Source organism: Mauremys reevesii, linkage group 10 (assembly GCF_016161935.1).
Source record: "Mauremys reevesii isolate NIE-2019 linkage group 10, ASM1616193v1, whole genome shotgun sequence".
NCBI classification, from domain to species: Eukaryota; Metazoa; Chordata; order Testudines; family Geoemydidae; genus Mauremys; species Mauremys reevesii.
The window spans coordinates 75,338,720-75,356,948 of record NC_052632.1 but is presented as its reverse complement, the minus strand read 5'-3'; the positions used below and the strand labels follow the sequence as shown (position 1 = coordinate 75,356,948).

Sequence of the window (18,229 nt, the reverse complement as noted above, 5' to 3'; positions counted from 1 at the left end):
GCTTTACACGCTTGTTAAAATGGCCACCACAATCTGAAGCAAGGTCTATAATTAAAACTTTTACCGTTACAGTAACATTGGTTATGGGTGTGATTTTTATGATACGTATTTTTAGTGTAGATACAGTTATATTACCAAAAAAAAAGAGAAGATGTTACTAGTAACTATTCTTAGAGTTGCCTCTGTACATTCATATTAATGGCTTCTTTGCAAATCCGAGGAGCTTTTTTTTATAAAGGCTATGGAAGTAGCCTTGACCTTAGTGGAGTGTGCCTTCAAACCCACAGGTACTGGTTTCCTAGCTAAGCAGTAGCAGTGTTCAATACCTCTCTCAAGACCATGGGAAAGACACTATGAATTGGTTTCCCCCTAGATGTCTTCTGAGACATCATAGGCATAAAGCTACCATGAGGCCTCATGACAACTTACCTCTGTATACCATCCTGTAGGGGGAAGTGGCTATCAAGACAGTAAGCACATTAACTCTCCTAGAAGAGGTGCTAGCTATACCTCTACCTCACTATAACGCGACCTGATATAACACAGGTTCGTGGATAGCGTGGTAGCAGCGGAGTTCCAGCGGCGCTTTAAAGGGTCCGGGGCTCAGGCTGATGCAGGGACCCCTGGGTCCTTTAAATCCCACTGGAGCCCTGCCGCTGCTACCCTGGGGCTGCGGCAGCGGGGCTTGCCAGCGCTTTAAAGGGTCTGGGGCTCTGGTTGTTATGGGGAGCCTAGGGCCCTTTAAATCACTGCTGGAGCCTCGCCACTGCTACCCCACGGGGTAGACAGAAAAGGCCTGCAAACTTTTGAATCGCATTTTCTGTTTGGCCAGCGTGGCAATCTGCAGGTGAGTGTAGATCTCATCGGCAAAAGTGACCATGATGGAGTCCCAGAATCGCAAAAGAGCCCCAGCATGGACCGAACAGGAGGTATGGGATCTGATCGCTGTATGGGGAGACAAATCCATGCTATCAGAACTCCATTCCAAAAGACGAAATGCCCAAACATTTGAGAAAATCTCCAAGGGCATGAAGGACAGAGGCTATAACAGGGACTCGCAGCAGTGCTGCATGAAACTTAAGGAGCTGAGGCAAGCCTACCAAAAAAAGAGGCAAACGGCTGCTCAGGGTCAGAGCCCCACACATGCCACTTCTATGATGAGCTGCATGCCATTCTAGGAGGTGCCCCCACAACTACCCCACCCGTTCTTTGACTCCATCAATGGAGTAGCACGCAACAGGGATGTGGGTTTGGGGGACGAGGAAGATAGCTCACAGCAAGCAAGTGGAGAAACCCTTTTCCCCGACAGTCAGGAACTGTTTCTCACCCTGGACCTGGAGTCAGTGCCCCCTGAACTCACTCAAGGCTGCCTCCCGGACCTGCCAGGTGGAGAAGGGACCTCTGGTGAGTGTACCTTTGTAAATATTATACATGGTTTAAAAGCAAGCATGTTTAATGATTAACTTGCCCTGGCATTCACAGCCAGTACAGCTACTGGAAAAGTCTGTTAATGTGTCTGGGGATGGAGCAGAAATCCTCCAGGGACATCTCCATAAAGCTCTCCTGGATGTACTCCCAAAGCCTTTGCAAAAGGTTTCTGGGGAGGGTAGCCTTATTCCGTCCTCCATGGTAGGACACTTCACTACACCAGGCCAGTTGCACATAGTCTGGAATCATTGCATAACACAGAGTATGGTCCTGGTGTTTGCTGGCATTCAAACAAATCCGTTCTTTAGGGGTAACCCAGGAAATAGGCTCAAAACGATTGTCTGCCATTGCTTTCACAGGGAGGGGAGCCTGACGACATGTACCTAGAACCACTCGTGACAATGTTTTTGACCCATCAGGCATTGGGATCTCAACCCAGAATTCTAATGGGTGGCAGAGACTGCGGGAACTGTGGGATAGCTACCACAGTGCAACGCTCCGGAAGTCGATGCTAGCCTCGGTACTGTGGACGCACTCTGCCGAGTTAATGGTCTTAAGTGGAGACACACACAATCAACTGTATAAAATCAATTTCTAAAAAATGACTTCTATAAATTCGATCTAATTTCATAGTGTAGACATACCCTTAGATTCTGCCATCCAAGCCAATCTGAATTTTAAGAGTAAGATTTAGTCAGTGTGAATATACTATCTTCTTTCTTTGGCAAATTTATGTTGATTTCAATGAACATTTTCAAAATGAAATGTGTAGATTTGTTGGTTTGAAATAACTTTTTCATTTCAAAATATCTTATTTTTAAAATTTCAAATAAGTTTAAAAATGGTCAAAATCATAACAAAACATAACAATTTTGTTGAAATGAAGTTTCTTTCAAATCCAAACTACTTTTTTTTCAACTTTTGGAAGTTGCCAACAAACCAAAAAATGGTTTATTCACACAGTTCTACTCCCTAGGTAAGTACACTATACTCATACAATCCATATTTGTCCATGAATTCATAATATTGACCAGTTTATGCCATAATTCATAGATTCGTGGATTATAAGGCCAGAAGGGATCATTGTGACTATCTAGTTTGACCTCCTGCATAATATAGTCCATAGAACTTCCCTGAATTAAATTCCTGTTTGAACTGGAGTGTATCTTTTGGAAAAATATCCAATCTTGATTTAAAACTTGCCAGTGATGGGGAATCCACCACAACCTTTGGTATATTGTTCCAATGGCTAATCAACCTCACCATTAAAAGCTTGCACCTTATTTCCAGTCTGAATTTGTCTAGCTTCAACTTCCAGCCATTGGATCTTGTTATACCTTTGTCGATTAGATTGAAGAGTCCATTATCAACTTTTTGTTTCTCGGGTAGGTATTTATACACTATGACCAAGTCACCCCTTAACCTTCTCTTTGTTACACTCAATGATCTCAATCTATTTAGCTTATCACTATAAGGCATGTTTTACAATCATTTAATCATTCTCATGGCTCTTTTCTGAACCCTCTCCAATTTATCAACATCCTTCTTGAATTATTTATGCCAATTCTGGAAACAGTATTCCAGCAGTGGTTGCACCAGTGTCAAAAACAGAGATAGTATAACCTCCCTACCCCTATTCAATATTCCCCTGTTCACGTACTAAAGGACTGCATTAGCCCTTTTGGCTATAGCATCCTAATGGGAGCTCACATTGAGCTGATTATCCACCTAGATCCCCAAGTTTTTTCAGAGTCACTGCTTCCCAGGATAGGGTCCTCCATCTTGTAAGTATGGCATATCTTCTTTGTTCCTGGATTACATTTGGCCATATTAAAATCCAAGTTGCTTGCTTCTGCCAAGCTTACCAAGTGATCCAGATTGCTCTGTATTAGTGACCTGTCCTCTTCATTATTTACCATTCACCCAGTTTTTGTGTCACCTGCAAACTTTATCAATTATGATTTTCTTTTTTTTTAGGTCATAGGGCCCAGAACTGATCCCCTCCCAAACCCCCCTAGAAACATACTCGCTTCATGATTTCCTGTTTATAATTTTGAGCCCTATAAATTAGCCAGTTGTTAATCCATTATGTGTGGCATGTTAAATTTTGTATCATTCTTGCTTTGACATAAAAATGTTGTGCGGTACCAAGTCAAATGCCTTATCGAAGTCTAAGTACATGACATCACACTATTACCTTTATCAACGAAACTTGTAATCTCGTCAAAGATATCAAGTTAGTTTGAAAGGATCTATTTTCCATAAACCCATGTTGATTGGCATTAAATATATTACCTTCTTTTAATTCTTTATAAAAAAGTGTATTTATGATTATATAAAGCTACATGAGTTGTAACAGACTTGACTGTTAAATTAATAAAACTCCACTTTTCATTTCTGAAGGCCAATTAGAGTGCCTAGAAGACTATCATTGGCTGCTATCAAGTTTGGACAATCTGTTATAGCACATCTGTGAATGGAGTACTCAAAGTTAGTAGTACTCATGTTAATTGAATGTTACTTATAAATGCAATTACTTTGGATTATAATGAGCAATAAGAGACATTGATTTCACATTCAATGAGTCCTCAAGCTACCTTCTGAACATTTAAACTAATAAAGAAGCTTGAGGTTTCCATACATCATTGTCCAGGTTTTGGTTTGTTACATGACATAAGGTTACACACTTTCTTTTAAGAATTCATTTTGATGAAGAGTGGTATATATTGAAAGGAAAGGTTAAAAGTATGGGCCCTGACACTGAGCACCCGTCTACACAAAAGAACTGTTCCATTGCTAACTTAACTGATGGGACTGCAGTAGTGTAAAGAGCCATAATGCAGTGCATTCATACTAGTCCCCCTGTTTTGGCTACTGTTTGCCCTCGCATCCACACACTGCACTCCAGTCAAACAGAGCAATTACAGTGCCCTGTGGGTTCCCAGCACCTGGTTCGGAAATCGGGGAGAGGAACTGGAGTCTTGTGGCAGAAGGGTCTGACTCCCACAACACCTGGAGCACTATAAACCCATGCCTAGGGACCCAGGTCCTGGAGTAATGTCATGTAATTCAAATAATGTAATCACATGAATCCAAACTTTTAATAAAATAGTAAGATGGAATCCATTTATTTCACAGAACATGAATCCAGATTTATATAGCAACTGGTGGGCATCTCCAACCCATATGTTGCAGGTGAGTGGGAAAATGAGGTAGGGTGAGTAGATAGGGAAGGCAAACCAAAACAATGCAGCCAGAAAACAACTGTTGTCTTTAATGGGATATATACAATTTGGCCAAAATTTTCCAGTTGCTGCATTCAGCTCTTCTGCTTCACTGGTGGTAACAATGGTGAGAGCACTATTGTAGAGAGAACTTCAAATGGCTCCTGGAGTTTTAAGCATCATGTTGTCTAACCGCTCTGAGGAAGTCTGTAGAATATGATGCTTAAAATGCTGGTGGTCACTGGTGCCTCTTCTACACTGGCATTCCCCATGTTGAAGCTGAGCCAATGGGAGATTTTAGAATAAGAATAGTGTAAACAAGGTCTAACACAATAGCCTGTACTGCCAGGGCTCGAGTGGGAAATATGCAGCAGTGGCAATATGCATTCCATTTGCAGCACCACATATCAGACCAGGTGGAGGAAGAAGCACACAAAAGGGGTTAGGGAAAAAGGAGGGGAAAATCTGCCCTAATGTTTGCCAGATTCCTCTATTTCATTAATTGAACATGGAATCTGAATGTCTGAAACAAAGCTCACGCAGAAGCACTAGAGCAGCAAGTGACATTCCAAAAAAAGTACTGTAAATTACACTGGGCAGGAAAGGCACAAGTAATTAGCACTACACAGATCTCCGTATCTTGGCTTTTTCTTATAATTAGCAGACAAGTAATTTAAAAAACACAATCTTGCACAGAATCATTATCATTATTTTCCAAAGGGAGTGTAGAATGCTGGCAGGGAATGGATGACTTTTACTTCACTCACTCAGTCTAGCCTCATTACAGAAATTGGAAGGGAAATTCAGGAAACAAAAATACAAATAGCATTTCTCTTTCACATTCTAATTTTCAGTCTTAAAAAAAAAACCACCAGAGAGGCTACCATTCCTTATCAAGCTCTTCAAAGCAATTTTAAAATATACAGCTACATCCAAAAGAGCCATTTAATAGATGGAATGAAGTTTGTGACTGTAAATTATATTTTCTTTAGAAAATCACCATTTAAAATATCAGAGGTTGTTCCCCATCTCAACAGCTCTGATATCTGACAGTTTTTAAAATACTGAAATGCTCTTTTACTGGTAATAGTTTACTTGCAATTAAATGTTCATTCTAAATTCAATATTCTGTTTAACAAGGCAATTAGAGAACCAATAAATCAGAAATTAATTAACATTTTCTATTGTATTTCTGTCAATCCTCATTTTTTCTCCTCAAATGGCCTCTCTTAAAATGAGGGAATCTTAATATTGTCAAGAAAGGAGGGTGTACATATAGAAAGGTTTTAGAAGCTGTGGCATGGCTATGTTAGCAGGATGGCTGGAGCAGCTGGATGAGGCAGGAAAAAGGCACTTGCATCAGATGCACCAATGTACCCATGTGTCATAAATAAACAGATCAGGGTTAAGGTCTCTTTTACCTGGAAAGGGTTAACAAGCTCAGTAACCTGAGAAACACCTGACCAGAGGACCAATCAAGGGACAGGATAATTTCAAATCTCTGTGGAGGGAAGCCTTTGTCTGTGTTCCTTGTTTGCTCTGTATGCTCTCTTTGGATCTAAGAGAGGCCAGACATGTCTCCAAGTTCTCCTGGAGTATTTCCTACTATCCGATAGTGAGTATTAATTAGAAAGGCGGATTAGTCTTATAATTTGATTTCTACATTTGCAATTGTGTGTTTTGCTATAGAATTTCTTTAATTCTGTACTGTTATTGCTTTTACTGAGAAAGAAAGGAGGGGGGATTCTCTCCAGAGATTGATAAGTTTAGACCCTGTGTATTATTCCATCTTGGTATTACAGAGACAGTTTACTTTCTTTTTATTCTTTAATAAATCTTTTCTGTTAAGGACTTGGTTGATCTTTCCTTGGGTGAATTCTCAGGGAAAGGGGAGGAGGGAGGAGGAAGGCATCCCTCTGTAGTTGGATCCCGGTATCTCTCCTAGGAAAAGGGAGGGGGGAGGAAGCAGGGGGAAATGGTTTACTTCTCCTAGGTGTAAGAACTCTATGGATTTGGGGCTCTTGGGATCCCCAAGGATTTTGGGGAAGGACTGTGTCCCAATACACGTACATTATTGGGTGGTGGCAGCTTTTACCAGATCTAAACTAGGATTTTAGTTTAGGGGAGTCCATGCAGGTCCCCATATTGGAACCCAACAGCTCTAAGTGGGGGTGAGACCTATGACATGGCTATGTTAGCAGGATGGCTGGAGCAGCTGGATGAGGCAGGAAAAAGGCACTTGCATCAGATGCACCAATGTACCCATGCTTCACTAGGGAAGCCAGCAGGTGATGCACCAGAGCCCAAGACAGAGGCAGCAGGGCCTCGTGCTCCTATAAGGGAGAAGGGTGTGCTGCTGGGAGAAGGGACTGCTCCAGAGAGAATGTGGATTCAACATTATAATATTGGTGGAAGTATGCTGAAGCTGGGACAAAAATGTAATTTCTATAAAAATCAGTCCGAATATCAAAGTAGCCTCTCAGGAAGGACATCTAGTCACCCTAGATTCAGATGAGGTTATATCTTCTTTAGTTCTCAATTCTGAGGACAGAAGTAGGCAGAGTTTAGTAAAATCCCTGTGTAAAAGGACACATTGTTGCATGTTTGAGTTAATTATAGTTCAAGATTATCGAATAACAGGCTCAACTGGAATTATGTAATCAAAGATTATCAATCAGAGATTAGTACAACACTATACAGAACACTGAAAGAATGATACAGAATACTGAAAGAATAGATATACTATCACCTTTTGATGTGATGATGATTGATGATAAAGAGCTGGTTATATGTCTCTCCTTCACTGTAACTGGAGGGATGCAGCAGATTCATTCCCCAACTAAATTCCCATATTAGTGTCATTACATAGGGGTTTCCAAACAAAGAAAACCTCTTTTGTAAAAAGAAATATGTTTTTATGTCATTTCTATACATTCTCAGTTTACCTGATTTATGCGTGAAGGCATAATTATTTACAGCGAAGAGGACTAACAAAATAATATAGTTCAGTGGGTCTTTCTTCCCCCATAATTATTCTTTTTTTATCTGCTGTAAAAATGATCCCTTATCAGTTTCCCAGGTTTATATATGCTTACATAAGCATATATATATATATATATATATATATATATATATATATATAAAATAAAGGGAATAGTTTCCCAGACTCCCAGACTATCTGGAGTTCCATGGATATAGAGGAACCCAAGATTGTTAAATACAGTTTAACATATAGAATCCTCAATTAGGTTACTTATCATTCAAGGACCATTGTTCTGGACCTTAGAATTCAACACTCTTTGTTTATATCCTAAAGATGCTAAAGAATAATTAATGTATAAATCAAATATACAGAAAGTAAAGAACTAAGAGGGTTAATATTTACTATCAGATACGAAAGACATTTATCCACAGCCAACCCTTATAAAGTAATTGTCACCATATTTATCCAGTAGAAATCAACATGAGGAAATCTTCTTTTTTTGCAAAAGCAGTCTGGCTATGGGCGGGCACGCACAGGCTTCCAGTTCCACAAAGCTCAAAACACATAATCACTAATTCTATTAATAGTCTCATTTGTGGGCTTGCCTTACATTGTAGTGTTGGTTTAAATACGTGTGTTGCACTGGCGGTGAAGCACTAAATTAGCTTCTTACAGCTTCTTTAACTTGAACCTTCAGAGAGTATAATCCTAACTGGGAATAACATTAACTAAAGCACATTTACACTTACACTGAAAGGCTAAGATCACAGCCAAATAAATAAATAAATAAACTTGTTCCACAATGGATTTTGCCAGACGATGTTTTTCAAAAATGGCACACTACTAAAGGGCAAAGATCATATAATTCTTCCAAGTCACAGTTAATGTCTCTGAGGTGTTGTCTACAGCAAAGTGAGATTTTCTGTTGTGCTTCTTAGCGAGGCAACACAAAACTTGCATGTCAGGAGGAAGGGGTATTAAGGTGATTTTCGACCATCTTTGTGCCCTCTGGAACTTCAGATTCTCTGGGGGCTGCAGAGGCGCCTGGAGTAATTTACACAACCCTGGCGGCAACCTGAAGTTACAGCTGCTTCTCATGGACGATCTACGGGCCACAATGCTGCCCCAGCACTCCTTCCCCTAGTCCTGCCCCGATGCACCTCCTCCACTAGGTCACTCACAGCAATTTTCAGAAGGCAACTATGTGGCAGTCTGGCAAAGTGACTTCACCATGGGAATCCTGGCCCAGCCAAATACAGGGCATTTTTAGGGCCCATTTACACTTCTCTGGCTCTTCACCCAATGACAGTTAAGAAAAGGACCCAGTGTCCTGACACCCAGACTGGTGCTCTGCCCCCTGCTAGTGTGAAACACCACTCCTCGAGGCAATCCTGCAGGATTTAAAAGGGTCTATTAAATCCTGTCTCACAATGATTTCCAACATGTAATTGCTTATGCATCTGATTGAACCAATCAGAGACTTTTTAAAAATTTTATGTTAAGAGACTTAGTCTCTTTGAAGAGAGTGGCTATGTTTAAAAAGAAAATCCTTTTAAAATGCCTGTGTTTGAAGGTGCCTCTAGAAGGTAATCTGACAGCACTGAAGTAACTAGATTTTGCAGTTCCTGCTATACAAGATTGTAGCCAATTAGTTCATTTTATCATCCATTTATGATTGTATTATGTGATGTTATGGTCAATTCATATGGTACTCATGTACAGGTAGAAGACCCTATGAGGCATGGCAGACTGAACCAGAAGGTCAGCCATCACTAATAAACTCCCCCAAAATCTCCTAATAAGCTCCCCAAATTCTTAGGCTCCTCTGTACCGCACCATCAACAGAGGATCAGGGAAAATTTGTGGGTTTACCTGGATCACCACCCCTCCTCTCAGTGTACTTTGTAATCCGGCTGCTAACAGCTGAAGGGGAAGGAAGCACCACAAAAGTGGGAAGACTCATGGGACAATCCCACAGGAAGCGCCAACATAAACCTTCCCTCTATCAGTGATCATCTATTGAACGGTCCATCACACCCTTGAATATCTCTGAGGATATGAGCACGACTACAGTCTTAGTCACTGTGTGCATTTTTTTGTAAGATTTATATATGCATATGTAATTGTAACTTTACTTATTACTTTAATAAAACTTGTAGTACAGATAAGACTTTGTACTTGTGATTGTGATCACTATCCTTGGACTTCGTATGTTCTTAGAGTCTCCAAATTTGAGAAAAGCACCAGAGGTGATTTTCTTTCTGTTGTGCTTGAAACTGTGGCAACCAGAGCTGAATGTATGGTGGCGTAATAAAATAATTACTAAATTCAAGTTAATAAATAAAAAGGCTACAGGATGCATTCTGAGAAACAGTAGACTGTCTGATGTAAATTGTAAAGTGCACATTTGGTGTTGGTGGTATTTGTTGTTACTGACATGGTATACTTATTAGAAAGCTGTCTATTCTCTCCTATGCACTCTCTTCTACTTTATTTTAATTTGTGGTATAGTGCATAGGAGAAGCACCAATTTAATATTTTTATACCTTTGAAGAAATAAAAAAAAATTGGTGCTGTGGTGACATTTACAAGCAACTTGATCTGCATTCATGGATTGCAGAATGTCTAATATGGCTGTATGAGTTCAAATCAATAGCACCGTAACATTGCTTTTCATGGTGGATGTGGCTTTGTTTTAGGGAGGTTTTTTTGTTTTGTTTTGTTTTTTAAGAAAAACTCTATATGGGGGGGGAGGTCTGGATTCATGATTTATTTATCCAAGTTAAAGATGAACTCCTAACTCAATAGATGAAGATCCATGCCATTCGTGAGTTATTAGGTCTCCTGAACCTAAATGCCAAAAGAAATGATGGACCTGTATGAAGTATTGCCCTTTCATTAACCACTTCATCCAATCAAAAAGAAAGTTAAGAAGTGAAGAAGAAAATTGTCAAAGAAAGGATAGAGACTATATGGCTCTTTCCGAGCATGTGTTTAGTGGAGTTTTCCATCCCACCACCCAAGTAAGGCCGCTCTATCTCCAAAGCAACTCTCCGTTTTCCCTACCCAACTTTGGCCCCTCAAAAGGTGTCCTGTAAAGCAGTGGTTCTCAAACTCTTTTTTTCCCCACGGACCACTTAAAAATTGCTGAGGGTCTCGGTGGACCACTTAATGATCTTTCCAAATGTTGTTTGTACCGTCAGCTAACTATTGTAAAGCATTTTGAATAAAAGTGCTATATTAAAAAACCTGAATAATAATTAACGTTTTTTTGTTCTACAAATAAAAGCAGACAACTCAGATTTTAATATCAGTAGTCTGACTTTTCTAATGCAATGGATATGCTCTCTCTCCTGATGCAGCAGCCTACAAGCTGGGGCTGGAAAGGAGGGGGATGTCTCCCCCGCCAGAGCAGCCACAGATCTGAGGCTGGGAAGGAGGGCCATCTCTCCCCGGCAGCCGCAGCCCTGGAGCTGGGGAAAGTCACCTCTTTCTCTGGCCACCGCAGCCCTGCACATCCCAAATGCCCCCACCCCGTCTTCTCACCCCACTGCCCCCTCCCACCTACCTCCTATTCCCCCCAAGGCCACCACCTCACCTTATATGTGCATCTTCTCCAGGGTCCAGGCACCTAATTAGTGGGGCGATGCCTGTGCAGCTTCACTAATTAGTTAGGCGTCCCTTCATTCTCTCGTGTGTGGTTGCCCAGGTGCGCACCTTCGAGGGAACTATCTGCGGACCACCTGAATGGAGCCCATAGACCACTGGTGGGCCACTATTTGAAAACCTCTGCTGTAAAGGATTTGCTGAAAATTAAATTAGTTTCTATGATCCCAAAAGAAGGAAAAATTATTATTGTTTAAAGTGTATTCATTATTTTAGCTTCAAAGGTGAACTACAAAGCTAAATCAAAATCTGTTATATATTATATCCAGATTTACATGCTGAATGCCCCCAACCTGTCTGTAGTCGACAGTGATCTAGAAATATGTATTTTAAACTATCCTCTTTAAAATTATTTTTCCTTTTCTGAAATTCTCCTGGGCCCCCCTGGGCTGAAGAAGATGTCCTTGGAAGAGTGCTCTGTGACTTAGGAGCTGAGATGCCAAAGTGTTTGGTACCTTATAGTTACAGTACATCTGTAATTTTCAGGCATGCAAAAGTGGAAGAAATAGTCTCTGGTAGCTACAGTTGCAACAGTGTAGCAAATAGTCTTAGCAACAAGCAAGGACTATAGTGTTCAAACAAAGTAGGGTCTGGCAATTCCTGCACCTTTATTGCCACTTGTCCGCCTTGGTTTTCTTCATTTTTCTATAGCTCGTGGGTTCTTTTCCACTTCCTCCAGGTCTTTCTTCCCTTTCTGCTCCTGTGGTCCTTTCTTCCTTCCATTGAGCCTTGATTCCTACATCCCATTTTGCACATTTAATACACATGCATGGTGCCATCTATAGCTATTGCATGATGCTGATGCTCAAAACTTTTCCTTCTAAGATTTACAGGGAAATGGCCAAGAGGCATCAGACATTGGTGATATGATATGTGCCCTGGATTACACATAACACAGGGATACTGCTTCTTGTGTCTTACCATCCTTTTAATATTTCCAGATTTTATTAATCACATACCTTTCTTTATACATGCACAGAAGTTGTGGGTGAATGGTTTTCCCTGTAAAAAAAACCCTGATAAGGTCCATGATACATTATCACTGACAGACTATACACAGTAAAATTTCCTTGTTGACATACTTCTAAGCTCCTTGAAACATACTGTTTTCTCTCCAAAGACTGTAATTGAAAGTTATAGCTTATAAAAATTGATTTATTCTTACTGAAAGAATATTTAAAATGATCGGAACTAACTGAAATTTAAAGTTTAAAAACCACATCAATAGTTCTCATCTCAACATTTATGTAATGGAGAGGCTTAGAAGAGAGCAATATGATATAATTTAAAAATGAATTCAACAGTTGTTTTTGCTCCTTTAGAGTACAGTTATTGTCTGTCATACAATTAAGTGAGTATGCTAGTGACAGAATACAGAAAGCAGTAGGGAGTACAGACAAGACCAGACGCTTCATGCAGTCTGTAAACCTTTGACTCACCACAGTGAGAGAGAACCTGTCTATTGTATTAGAAAGAGTGAATTAAAGAGATGACCAGGTAGGAATAACAAGTACAATACTGCATCACTATATTGTACTGGGTATGAATCAATACATACGGTGCCCTGCCAATGCTATACTACACTATCATGCATACAGTATAGCTTGTTTAACGGTAAATATGAGCATTTCATTTAAAATTGATAAAGTCATCAGTAAGATAACAATAGAACTTGAAGAACTGCATTGAATGAATGAAAGGAAAGATGCCTATGCAGCTTCACAATAGCTTTGGCGGTTGTCAGAAGCATCTTTAATGTAGCTAGCATTCCCACTCCAGCTACTGTATTGTCCCTATTTCCTACTAGCTCCCCAGGCCCTTCCACCAATGGTTCTTCCATTGCACCACATTATTTTGCCTACTGATATATACTGTTGGAATAGACTATTGTCCTTTCTCTGTAAAATTCTATTAATCAGAATGCAGGACCAAATAGCCAATATTGTCCCAGGCTTCTCTTGCTATTATATGCTAATAGTTCCAGCATTTTCCTGAAAACCTCCACATACCATAGAATTTTGTCTGGGAAGTATGTGAGCCTCTGACAGAAGCTAATCATCAAAAGAAATCCATAGCTACTAATTGTTGTGGTTTATGGGGAATATATTGAGATGATTACCAAATTAATCAAATTGGCATTGAAATACATTTCACTGATCTGCTTACTCAGTGTACAGTGTCTTCTTCCGTAAATGACTAACACCATGTTTTTGCTCAGATCCCAAATGAATCACTATCTGAACAGCCTTTTTTTGGAAGTGACAGCAAGCACAGTTCAAGGCAAGAATCAACAATCCCAACCTCTTTGAGAATAAATATTACAAAAAGAGACCAGTCCATCTATAGTTAAGCTTGAAGCCAGCTTTCTATTATAAACCCAATTCTGATACACTCCCACATTCAAAAACAATTTTGAAAAAACAACCCTTATCTCCTTGAAATTTAATATGGATGCCCTTATGCAACTGTAGAGTTTTTCTAGATATTTTGAGAGGAATTGTTGGGCAAGGCATTGAAGAGATATGAAGTTTAAAAAATGAATGTTTTCATGTCTTTAAACTTTCCCTTACTTATCTGAAAAAAACATAAGTTAGAAACTCAAATATTTTTGTCCTGTTTGCCTCTGTGAGGAGTTAAAGAGATACAATCAGATTTTTTTAAAATCAGTTCTGTCTGAAATGTTTTTGTCTACTCTTATAGTAAGTACAATACTGACTATTATGACCAAGCTTTAAAAATATTTTTCTCTATATTTGCCTTTGTTTACTGTGTGCTTTGGGAGTCAACGTCATTCTTCCTCGAATAATCTCAAAGAATAGAGAAAACTGGCTGACTGTTGAGAAAGAATATATGTACCACCTATCCACCACGTCAGCTACTCAAACAGATACTATCTTTTGATTTACCTTACTTTGAAAACACCACAGTGCCAGCATCTCATCTTTATATTTGATATATGCACCAAACCTACTCAGCTCCCATCCCACCTTCCTAATATACTTCCCACTTAAAATTTTACAGCCATTTTAACCATTTGCAGCACACATCTTGAAACCCTCTACTCTTTTCATGCACTATAGGTAGTCTGTGGTATAAACATCAATGGATATGGTTTAAGATGTCCACAGTTATAGGCAAAATGCCAAAGTATACTTGGTATGATATCCTCAGATCCTGGGCTTCCTGGTGGAACTGCCAAGGAGGGTATCTTGATTGTAAATGTCAGTTATGCCTTACCCACCAATTTCTAGAATGTCCTCTCATTTTTTTAAAATTGATACATATGTAAAACCTGAACTCCATGTTACCTAAGATTTTTTTTTGTCTAGGAGTAGCTATGTTAATTTAATAAATACTGTAAAATTAATAATAAATATAATAAATATCTAGGTTCAGGAAGGAATGTTTGCCCTGGGATCAGATTGGCAGAGACCTTGTGGTTTTTTCGCCTTCCTCTGCAGCCTGGGGCACAGGTCATTTGCAGACATAAACTAGGGTATATGGTCAATTCTCTGTAACCTGAAGTCTTTAAACCATGATTTGAGGTCTTCAGTAACTCAGCCAGAGGTTAGGGGTTTATTACAGGAGTGGGTGCGTGAGGTTCTGTGGCCTGCGATGTGCAGGTGGTCAGACTAGATGATCATCATGGTCCCTTATGACCTTAAAGTCTATGAGTCTATACATCTCACTCTTATACATCTTTCATCCAAAAGTAGTACTAACTACACAAATCCCATAAAGTACTTATACAAAGACACTGTTCACTACCACTGAATTGAAATACTGTAGTTTAGGTGATACTACAGTCTGCTTCAGACAGAGACGGGCAATACCTTTAGGACCCCCATGCAGGACGTTATCCCTAAACTGTTCTTTCCCTTCGTCTATGCATCAGTTTGTGTCAGTTTTGTAACTCTAGCTGTAAACTGGCCTTTTAGGCAGTTTGTCAGGAAATCCATGTAAAAATTGGAGAGGTTTTAAGTCCTGCCTTTGCTACAAATTTTGCAATATAGGAAGACAGTTGCTCACAAACATGTTGCATAGTGCCAAAAAATGTAGAAACTGCCAGATATGATGATTTAGAGGAACATACTGTAGCGCATGCTATATGGGACTATATAACTGGTCTAAATAGTCTGGCAGTAGCCAATACCGGCATCATCAAGAGAAGGTGAAAAAACTCTTAATGCATATTTTCATTTGTACAGTGTTGTAAACATGGCCAAATTACCTCCTGTGCCTCTCAGATGATCAGCATGTAGTAGCACTGAACACTTGCACAGTACTATTCATGTTCCAAATGCTCTACACACATTAACTAATTAATCCTCACAATACTCCTGTGAAGTAGGTTATCAAGTATTAGCATATACCCTGAAGCATGAGATTTGATTACCTTTATCATTATTTTACCTCCTATGTTACTAGTGGTCATAAAAAGTTCCAACGATGTTTTTATATCCAGCGACACCATTTGAGCCAAAGGCCTCCTGTGGCAGTGAATTCTACAGGTTGGGCATGAATATAGGAATATTTGTTTTTATTTGTTCTAATTCTATTGAGTAAACTATTGCTCTGATATATTGACACACTAGAAGAAGAGACTAAAAAGTTTTCATTGTGTCTTTATTTTGAATACTGTGCCTCAGTACAGAATAATCCTGACATTTTTTATATCTTCTCGGACAAGTCCAAATTCAGCTGTTATTATCACTGAAGTAAACAGAGATCCAGAGTGTAAATCAGAGTAGATTATGTCCTTTATGGAGAAAAGTCTTTCCATATCTTTAACCATTTGCATTGCCATTCTTTGGACTATCTCAACCCCTGCTATATATATTTTAAGGGAATGTCCAAAACAGAATACATTACCCTAGACAGAAGCATACCATTAGTTCAGTATAATGGCATTACTATGCAGTGGAGTCGCATCATACGTGCATTTAACTTATGTGAATTCAACTATACGTGCGCAATGAGCATATGCCCCGGAGTGAGCGTGAGATAGGACACGTGACTCTACTGTTCCCTCAGTCAGTCTCAGTTCCTGCGTGCCTCTCATAGTGTGAGCATCTCGCCACGCTAAGTGTGATTCTAGTGTTTAAAGATACATATTTTTCGTCCAACATGGCCCATAAACGCAAGCCAACTGCTTCATCTGGTGCTTAGCCGAAGAAACAGTGATCTGTTCCAACGCTGGAAGAAAAACTGGCTGTGTTGGATTTATTGAGAGACAGTATGTCAGTCTCCAACGTGGCGTGTAAATATGGCCGCAACGAATCTAGCATCCGTGCCATCAAGATTCAAGAGAGAGAAATTTGTCAAGCCATGGCATCAAGTGCTCCAATAACTGCTAAGGTGATGAGCCAGGTGTGTGATAAGACTTTGGTTAAGACTGAAAAGGCATTAAACTTATGGCTGGAAGACATGAAGCATAAACATGTGCTTATCGATGGCAACATGTTGCGAGAAAAGGCTCTTAGCCTCTATGCACTGTTCAAACCTCCCACCAAAGGAGGACAGCCTTCTGATGAGAAGGAATTCAAAGCCAGCCAAGGTTGGCTTAACAGTTTTAGGAACCACTTCAACCTCAAAAACGTGCAGACTACTGGTGAAGCTACATCTGCCAATGAAGAGGCAGCAAAAGCATACCCCGGACAATTAAAGAAAATCATAGAAGAAAAGGGCTATCTTCTGTAACAAGTTTTCAATGCTGACGAGACTGGGCACCCAAACATTCTATTTGTTTTGTAATGCCACTACCCACTGGGCAGATATCTTCATTGAACTATCCATAATGGTTCATTGAGCTATCCATAGTTTTCCTTCAAGGCATCCCACAAATTCAAAGCCCATCAGTGTATCTGAGAAGTTTATACTACTTTTTGCCAATGTGCAATAATTATATTTACTCGAGTTAATTTTTTTCAGCCATCGAGCTGCCCAATCAACCAAGTTTAAACAGCTAGAGCTTCTCAGTCCTACATAGTTTTACTAAAAACCAACAACTTACTGTCATCAGCAGATTTCACCAACTGGATGCCTCTTCCTTCCTTCCCCAAAAATTAAAGAATACATTAAAACACTGGACCCAGTACCAATCCTATTAAGTTCTCTTCACTCTGAAGGGCAACCATCAACTATACTTTGGTTTTCTATTGCTTGGCAGTTTTTAATCTGCAATAAGACTTCATTCTCTTGTCTTGTGGTTATACATTTTCCTTAAAGATAAACCGAAGAGTTCCAAGTTAAAAACATGTTTGTAAGGTTCCAAAAGCAGAATCTATTAAATGGCTATTTAAAAAAAAATCAGAGGGGTTAGTCTGGATCTGTAAAAAGTGACAAAGAGTCCTGTGGCACCTTATAGACTAACAGACGTATTGGAGCATAAGCTTTCGTGGGTGAATACCCATTTCATCACATGCATGACTCTTTGTCACTTTTTTAAAAAAAATTTTGTAGTTTTACAAAATTGCTTCTTAAATTCCTGAGAAATCTGAGCACCAGATTTTCTGGTTTTCTCTGAAACAATAAGTGACACCACAATTACCATAATATAAAGCATGGGAATGAAAACAGGCATATAAAATTAAATGGTTCTTTCAAACTCAAGCTTATGGTACTGTATTTATGATGATGACATTTACCCTGGCAAAGAAACCGGAAAGTCTGCAGTTCAGATTTCTCAGAATCTTTGAGAGCTTGAGACAAAAGGCACCATAGAAGTGGGAAGTATTCTTATTCTTATTATTGAGGTGATTATATGCATTTTATTGAAATATAAAGCTTGTTTCAGTTTTAAACAATGGATAATATATATAGTGTACTGATTTCCTGGTTTGGAACCTTATCAAGGAGTTTGGAATTTCTTTCTTCAAAAATCTTTATCTACCACTAGTAGTCTATTCTGAGTGAGATTATCAAATGT

At 39.4% G+C, this 18,229-nt stretch overlaps 1 protein-coding gene across 15 annotated transcripts in view; it reads right to left on the bottom strand.

Annotated features, from left to right (window-relative positions):
• Positions 1 to 18,229, bottom strand: part of SDK1 (sidekick cell adhesion molecule 1) — a 656,852-nt gene that overhangs the window by 332,558 nt on the left and 306,065 nt on the right. The gene's annotated exons all lie outside the window — the stretch shown is intronic.